This window comes from Suricata suricatta, chromosome 9 (assembly GCF_006229205.1).
Source record: "Suricata suricatta isolate VVHF042 chromosome 9, meerkat_22Aug2017_6uvM2_HiC, whole genome shotgun sequence".
NCBI lineage: Eukaryota > Metazoa > Chordata > Mammalia > Carnivora > Herpestidae > Suricata > Suricata suricatta.
The window spans coordinates 73040087-73049240 of NC_043708.1; the positions used below are offsets into that span (position 1 = coordinate 73040087).

At 36.8% G+C, this 9154-nt stretch overlaps 1 pseudogene; it reads left to right on the forward strand.

Moving 5' to 3' along the window:
• Positions 1-9052: 9052 nt before the first annotated feature.
• Positions 9053-9154, forward strand: part of LOC115302269 — a 23124-nt pseudogene continuing 23022 nt past the window's right edge.

Sequence of the window (9154 nt, forward strand, 5' to 3'; positions counted from 1 at the left end):
GGGGGGAAAAAGGTGGTGGTGATGGTGGAGGGCACTTAAGGGGAAGAGCACTGGGTGTTGTATGGAAAACAATTTGACAATAAAATATTATGGAGAAAAAAAATGATATTCTGTTGCAATGTAGTTGCCCACAATATAGGTAGAACTGTTCTTTTATAAAAAGTAGAAATACTGCCCCCGAAATAATTCAAAGTCCTTCAGCCTCTCTAGTAATGATAAAGACTCCTAAAGAGAATCAAATAAGCAAATAAGAGGAAATGCAGTTGCTGATTGCACACACACAAATCCACCCTTCAATAAATCATTCTCCATTCTTGAGACCAAAGGGGAAAAAAAGGAGGGGAGGGAAGCAAAAAGAGACCTTTTAAAAGTACAAACGGCTAGAAAAACACCCTAGCTCAAAATCTAATCCACAATTTCCATAAGATTATTTATCAAGGATAAGTACAAATATTTATTGTAAAGTTTCTTGTTATATCTGTCTTATATGGTATTATCACCCTCTGGATGGTATTACTAAAATAAATTATAAAAGAGCTCTATTCAGTCAAATAAGCACTATTAAAATGGGGCATTCTTACATGCAAAGACAGAAACTAATTCAAAGGTTCTCAGGTTCATAGGATCTGGGATAATCTCTGATAAATTAAAGTTTGAGTTTGTTGGCTTAATTAAAAAGGATGTGCCTTTTGGAGTTATATTTTTTATGACAGTGTAGAGCATGCTTGGAATTCTCTTCTCCCTCTCTCTCTACCCCTCCCCTAGTCATGCTCTTTGTCTTTCTCTCTCAAAATAAATAAACAAACTTAAAAAAAAAAGAAATTCCTTGTGAAAAGATGTAGTAAAGCAGATTTAAAAGAACCTATATGTCCTATCACTATTCTTGCTGTGCTTATGTGAATAATTAAGCCAATTTTGTTAAAACTGGATTCATTAGCTTAAAGCAAATTATCTTCATTTGGCTTCAAATTAGTCTTCAATAAAAAGAAGAGTAAATTTGGAGAGAAAAATTATATCTCAATAACACACCTTTGTGAATGTTAAATTCAAATTCTAATGAAGTGCTGTTGCGTGTTTGCTGTTTGCCTACACAGGCTGGATCCTAGATTCTGCTTTCCTTAACTATCTGTCTATGAGACTCCCAACTAAAGTTTCCTATTTTTTTTCACTCTTTTAACATGAAACAATTGAGAAACAAAGAATGCCTTTTTTCTAAGGCCTATAGACTAAGCTGGATAACTTGAAGTAAGCTTCAGAGAAACTGCCATAACAGCCCATGTGAGGCAATCTTCACGGCTGGGGCTGTGTGGGCCAGTCAGAAATCACCAGACATTCCAACTGCAGGCGGGAAAATCTGCCTCCACTCCATCTGAGGCTGCTTCAAGCCCAACAGCTGGAAATCCTCCCACTGGTGACACTCAGGAGTCAGACACTGGGTTTACATACTACTCCAACCATTAGCATGTGTTTTTCTTTTGTTTCCATAAAAATGCCTTACCTGCAGCAGAAGAATGCCAAACAGTTCTAGATGGAGCTAGAGAAGAAACCCATCATCTTCATCTACTAGAGATTCAAAGCTGCTAGCGTAAGGAGGCAGGTCTGATTCAGGCTTCCCCTGTACTTAAAGGGGTGCCCAATCAGGAGAGGCCACCTGACACCTTTGACCTTTCTAGGGGCGGGCCTAGTCACACCCTGCATGCAGGCCTAGTCACGCCCTACGTAAGGGTCCTGGGCCCGCTCTGATTGGTCAATAGTCTAAATGTTGTGACTGGCTCCCACAACTGCCAGTATTGATAGGGGGGGTAAGGATTGGAGCGCTGTGCCTGTGTCATCATTTCCTTTAACTCCCCCTTCCCAAACTCATAAAAGCCCTACCCCGCCTTTGTTTGGGGCTCTCTCTCCACGTGGCCAGTGGGTTGGTGGAGTCTGTGAGCCCAAGCTTAAGCCTGTAATAAAGCCCTTTGCTTTTGCATGCGTGACTTGGTCTCCCTGGTAGTCTCTGGTCTTTTTTGGGGGGCGATATTACAAACTTGGGCATTACTCTAGGCCAGAAGTACCAGAGGCACCAGAGAAGGTGCCAACCTGTAACCCCAAACAAGCTCCAAATGCAGGAGGACATCTCAGACCTCAAAATTACCCACAATGGATCCTGGTAGGATTATAAATAGGGGTACCCAACAAAAGAATCTAAATAAGGTTCAACAAGTTCATCAGATGCCTCAAGAAGACCCCTCATCTTTTCTTGAGTAAATCCATCAAGTATATTGTCAATATGCTGACATCAATCCTGAAGCACCTGAAAACATAAAAGTGATAAATATGACTTTTAATAGCCAAAGTGCCCCAGCTATTCAAAGGGAATTACAAAAAGCAGTGATATCTTTAGAGATGGCTATTTGAGCATTGGTAAGAATTGCTTTTAAGGTTTCTAATAACTGAGATCAAGTCCAGAAAGCAGAGAAGCAAACAAACCAACAGAGAGTAATAAGGTAGCATGCTACTTTGCTTGCTGCTGCCACCTGAGAAAAGTCTCCAGAGAAATAGGAACAGTGAAAAACGAGGTCCAAGCCCTGTGCCTAGACACTGGAGAGCATCTTTGAAGGCAGGTTTCCCACTTCCACTCCCCTGGCTATTGCTCTTTGCCCTTCAGCAGCAGGAAGCAGCTAGAGCACTCATTGTCCCTATTCTCCCAGATTGAAGGATCATAAAATAAGAGTGAGGATTTGAGGCAGGTGCTTGGTTCTTGGACCTGTTTTGAAGGCATAAGCAGAACTATAGTTATATTAGCTGCATTATTAATTTAGCTCCATGTTCTGTTTGTTCTCTACTTAATCATTGTTTTGAACCTCTTAACCTCAAGCGCAATTGATCTTTAACTTTGCCTTTTTACCACTACTCCCTGTTTACCAAGTGATTGTAGAAACCTAATGGGAGCTGGTCAGTAACAACTGTCGATGTATCTAATCATACCAAGTCCCAAATAGCACCTCATTCTCCACAAGAATGCTTTCCTTCAGATTCTTTCAAGCCCCCACCCCACCCCACAACAATAATTCAAAAAACTCATTACCCTCCTCTCACACATATAAGCTGTCCCTAGGTTCAACAGGGCAAGGCAGCTTTGGGAATGATCTCCCGCCTTCTCTTTGGGCTGCCTTCTCATAATAAAGCTTTCTTTGTTTCAAAACAAAGGACATTGGGTACATGGACAGAAATATAAACTATTTACTGTTCTGTGTTTAGGTTTTTTCAATCAATACTGTTTATAAATTTTATCCTCTTTATTATATGTAATCATTTTCAAAACCCAATACCTATGAGCAACTGAGTCTCACAGTTGAAAGTTTCGACATAACTTTTCTCAGACTTGAGTGTATGGGAGCAGTGGATTAGCTACTGTATTATTTGTTCATAGAGTCAGCTTCCCAGACCTCTGTTATATTTTAAACAACTTCTGTATTTGGGGAAGGAGGTAATTTACAAAAGTGTTTCCATAATTTGGTTAAGGCTGTTAGAGGTAGCAAATAATTGTAAAGAGGCACAGAGCTTCTAAAAATGGAATGAGTTGGAATCTGCTCCTTTCCCTTCTAGCTGTGGAAATTTAGGTAACTTACAAAACCTTTTGCCCCAGTTCCCTCATACATAAAATGGAGAGGAAAACAGCACCTAGCTCCTAAGACTGAGATACTCAAAGATGTCACTAGACTGTCTAATCACTTAATGAATTTCTAATCAGACTTTCCTAATTTTTCAAATTCTTTTAGATACAACCTGAAGAATTGCTTTCATTCTCTCTCTCTCATTTTTTAAATCCAAGTTAGTTCACATATAGTATAATTATGGTTCCAAGAGAATGTGGTGATCATTCACTTATATATTACATCCAGTGCTCATCCCAACAAGTGCCTTCCTTAATCCCCATTACCCACTTATGCCATCTCCTCACCCAATCCACCTCCAAAAACCCTCAGTCTATTCTCTATATTTAAGAGTCTCATGATTTGCCTCCCTTACTGTTTTTATCTTTTTTCCTTCCCTTCCTCTATGTTCTTCTGTTTTGTTGAATTCTAGATATGAGTGCAATCATATGATATTTGTCTTTCTCTGACTTATTTTGCTTAGTATAATACACTCTAGTTCCATCCACATTGTTGCAAATGGAAAGATTTCATTCTTTTTGATCACCGAGTAATAATCCATTGTATACATACCACACCTTCTATATCCATTCATCAGTCAATGGACATTTGGGCTGTTTCCATACTTTGGCTGTTGACAGTGCTGTTATAAACATTGGGGTGCATGTGCCCCTTTCAATCAGCATTTTTGTAATATTTGCTTAAGTACCTAATAGTGCAATTGCTGGGTTATAGGGTAGCTCCATTTTTAATTTTTTGAGGAGCCTCCATACTGTTTTCCAGAGTGGCTGCACCAGTTTGCATTCCCACAGACAGTACAAAAGGGTTCCCCTTTTTCCACATCCTCACCAACATCTGTTGTTTCCTGAGTTGTTAATGTTCGCCATTCTGACAGGTGTGAAGTGGTATCTCATTGTGGTTTTGATTTGTATTTCCCTCATGATGAGTGATGTTGAGCATCTTTTCATGTATCAACCATCTGGATGTCTTTTTTTGGAAGTGTCTATTCATGTCTTTTGCCCATTTCTTCACAGGGTTATTTTTTCTAGGTGTTTAGTTTGATAAGTTCTTTAAGATTGTGGATCCAATATGTCATCTGCAAATAATTTCTCCCATTAATCAGTTGCCCTTTAATTTTGCTGATTGTTTCCTTCTCTGTGCAGAAGTTTTTGATAATGATGAGGTCCCGATAGTTCATTTTTGCTTCTGTTTCCCTTGCCTCAGGACACAGGTCTAGTAAGAAGTTGCTGCAGCTGAGGTTAAAAAGGTTGTCTGTTCTCTCCTCTAGGGTTTTGATGATTCTTTGTCTCACATTTAGGTCTTTCATTCATTTTGAAACTATCTTGTGTATGGTATGAAATAGTGGTCTAGTTTCAGTCTTCATGTTGCTATCCAGTTTTCCCAACACTGCTTGCTGAAGTGATTGTCTTTTTTCCATTGGATATTCTTTCTACTTTGTCAAAGAATAGATGCCCATACATTTATGGGTCTATTTCTTGGCTCTTTATTCTGTTCCATTGACCTATGTGTCTGTTTTGTAGCAGTACCATACTGTCTTGATGATTATGCTTTGTAATACAGCTTGGAGCCTGGAATTGTGCTGTCTTTGGCTTTGGCTTTCTTTTTCAACATTGCTTTCATTATTTAGGGTATTTTATGTTTCCATAAAAATTTTAGAATTATTTATGCTAGCTTTGTGAAAAATGCTGGTGTTTTTTGATAGGGATTATATTGAATGTGTAGGTTGCGTTGGGTAGTATTGACATTTTAACAATATTTGTTCTTCTGATCCATGACCATGGAATGTTTTTCCATTTCTTTGAGTCTCCTTCAGTTTTGTTCATAAGCTTTCTATAATTTTCAGCATACAGATATTTTACCTCTTTGTTTAGGTTTATTCCTAGGTATCTTACAGTTTTCAGTGCAATTGTCAATGGGATTATTTTTTTTAATTCTCCTTCTGCTGCTTCATTATTGGTGTACAGAAATGCAAATTTCTGTACGTTGATTTTATATCCTGCAACTTTGCTGAATTCATGTATCAGTTCTAGCAGTTTTTTGGTGGAATCTTCCACTTTTTCCACATAGTGTATCACACTGTTTGAAAAAATTGAAACTAATTCCTTGCCGAGTTGGATGCATTTTATTTCTTTTTTTGTCTGATTGCTGAAGCTAGGACTTCCAACACTATGTTGAACAACAGTGGTGAAAGTGGTCACTCTCTCTTTCATAGCCTCATACAAGTCCTTCTTTCCATAGACACATCAACCTATCTGATCAATTATGCTCAAAGTAAAATCATTTGGAAAAGCAACTCTGAGCAAAGGGTTCAAGTCTTGCAAATTGAAATGATGATTGGTAGTATATGTTTTTAGTTCCTCCTGAAATTTGGAAGGACCATACTTTTAGGGAAGTTAAAGATTTAGCTTTATAAATCTATGGTAGCTAAAAAATTTTAAAATTATGAACAATGATTTTGACATGTAGATAATTTCTTGGTAATACTCTGCCTTGTCATTTTCAGAATACTCTAATTCATCATGATGACTTAATGTGTTGGTGATGTTTCTGAAATTCTGGATTTAGCACATGGGTACTAACAGAGAGGAAGCCCTTAAGGTAACATTAAAATATGGCTGTGAAAATGGCTATTTTTGGTAATGGTGAGATGCTAATCAGCTTGACGGCCTCTTTGTAAGTATAGGCTATATATAGATTGCCTTCTGGGGGACTGGAAAGACTCCAGACCATACTTATAAATCTCCTTCCTAATTTTTGTGGTTTTTTTTTTTTTAAACGAAGAAGAGAAATACAGGCAACTGGGCACTAGGTGGCAGACTAGCTTCTTGTAAACTTCACTGATGAGAGTTATTTAATACCCTACTTTAGATTTATTTACTTAAATTTCTTCTACAACTAAAAAATATTTACCTATACCCACTAGAAATGTTGACAAAAGCTTCCCTGAAATTAGCAAAAATTTCCATATCAAATAATCCAAGTTAAATTGGTAGTCTTTATCATCCCAAATATGAATCATTTTTATAAAAATATGTAAAATAGTCACAATAGTGTATAAGACTCTAAAATCCATAATTCTCCTCACTAGAATAGAAATGTATCAGAAATTTTATGGCAACTATTTTGTTCTTTGCATTCAGTAAAAATTTCAGAAAAAGTATTGAATCCTAGACATGTCATGAACTAAAATATGAAATAAAATGTTAAAAAAATTGGAAAGCATGAGATTATCATGGCTGAAATATTGTGCACTAAGCCCAAGAAAATCTACTCAAACTTTCAATGATTTAGTGTTCAGGTTAGTAGCTAATTTCAAGAAAATATACATATAATTATACCTTTCCTTCATTACATAAATAGTAAGAAAAATACAATTAAAAATGACCTCATAAAACATAAATAAAATGAAATAATCCTAAGTTAAATAGTCTCATTATATAATGAAGAAAGCTATATAATGTTACTGGGGTCACAATCGAAGGTCTCAGTAGGTGTAGAAATAAACTGTGTTCTCAGATTAAAAAGACAAAGATTTTGAATATCATATATCCACCTAAATGAGTGTATAAGATTAATGCGATTAGAATTATTTAGCATTCATGTCATTTAGTAAATTCTACTTAACAAATAATTGAATTGGTTTCAGGATGATTTCAGGAAGAATAATAATGAGAGGACTTATACAATAGATATTAAAGTGTAATATAGATTTTTGGCGCCTCGGTGGCTCAGTTGGTTGCGTAGCCAACTCTTGGTTTCAGCTCAGGTCATGATCTCACAGTTCATGAGTTGGAGGCCCGTATCAGGCTCTGTGCTGACAGCAGGGAGCCTGCTTGGGATTCCCTGTCACCCTCTCTCTCTCTACCTCTCCCCTGTTCACGCTCTCTCTCTTAAAAATAAAAAGGAAAAAACCTTTAAAAAATGTAACATATATTTACAATAATTAAAACAACTTGCTAACGAATGAATTTCAGAGGCATTATGCTGACTGAACGAAGCCATGTCCTAAGGCTACTTACTATACAATTTCACTTACATGACAGTCTAGAAAAGGCAAACTAGGCACAAAAAAATAGATCACTATTATCAGAGCCAGAAGACAGAAAAGAGGGATAGACCACAAAGGGGCTCAGGGGAATCTGAGAGTTGAGGAAATTCTCTTGTTTTCTCATTGTGATGGTTACATGACTACACCTTTGTGAAAACTCTCAGAATTGTGCACTAAAGACAGTAATTTTTTTTTCTATTTGTAAATTTTATTTTTAAAAAGCTTGTTACTGTTACTAAGAATTGATTGTAGGATTTTTCAGGACTATCAATCACCCTTTTTCCTCTGCAGGTTTTGAATCAATTTATCAGTGGACTAAAAAAAAGGAAAAAATAAATATTAGTGTTCTTACTGATGAAGTTGTACTGGACTTACAACCATGTAACATAGTACTTTACATGCCATAACATGACTGAATAGTTAGTTCATTCTCTCCATCTATAGGCTTTAAACTTCCTGAAACCCTGGATAAATCTTCTGGTACATTTTGGGCTCACAAAATATGTGAAGGATGGTTAGAGTCACTGTGTCTGGGGCAACCGAATAACTAAAGGTTAATACATATTACTAGGGATTACCTACTAGATGTACTTTTATAGCACCAAACAGTAGTTGCGCCGGCACTCAGCTAAACAGCTATGTGAGGCATCATCCATGTGCATTTTCTGCATACAAATTCCCAGTGATAACTACAACTATAAAAGCAGCAATAATAATTACAAGTGTAATAGCAGTAGTAAAAATAACAATTGGAAAGATTAAAAACATGCCAAAATAACAAAAGAAACATATAAGACAGTTTTTGCAGATAAAGAAGCTAAGTAGAGAAAGAGAATTTATTTATGTGCATGAGAAGTTGTGACGAGAGAATTTAAGTGCATGTTTTCCAGACTAGATGTCATGCTTTTAACCAGTGACAGCAACAAAAGATAGATATGCTCTTTAACAATGAAAGACCTATGGTTTTTTTTATACAGAACCTCAAATACATTAAGAGTTTATTCCTTAAAATGTCCAATACTTAACTTATCATTAACAATTTAAACACCTACTGTTTCCTAGTACAGAACTTCAAATACATTTAAAGTTCATTCCTTAAAACGTCCAAACAAGAGATTATCTCTTTGGAAGCATCATCTACAAAGTGGCTCTTAAATTTATATGGCGAGTTCTTATCTTCTTAATGGCTGCTTTTACTTCTTGATTCCTTAATGTATAAATGATAGGATTTAGGAGAGGTGTGAAAACTGTATAAAACACAGAAAGAATTTTATCTACAGAGTATCTGCTGAAGGGCCATACATAGATAAAGACACATGGGGCAAAGAAGAGAGTCACCACCGTGATGTGTGCCGAGAGAGTGGAGAAGGCCTTGGCAGAACCACCAGCAGCACGGTGCCTGACTGAGTGTATGATGACCGTGTAGGAGACAAGCAAGAGGAGGAAG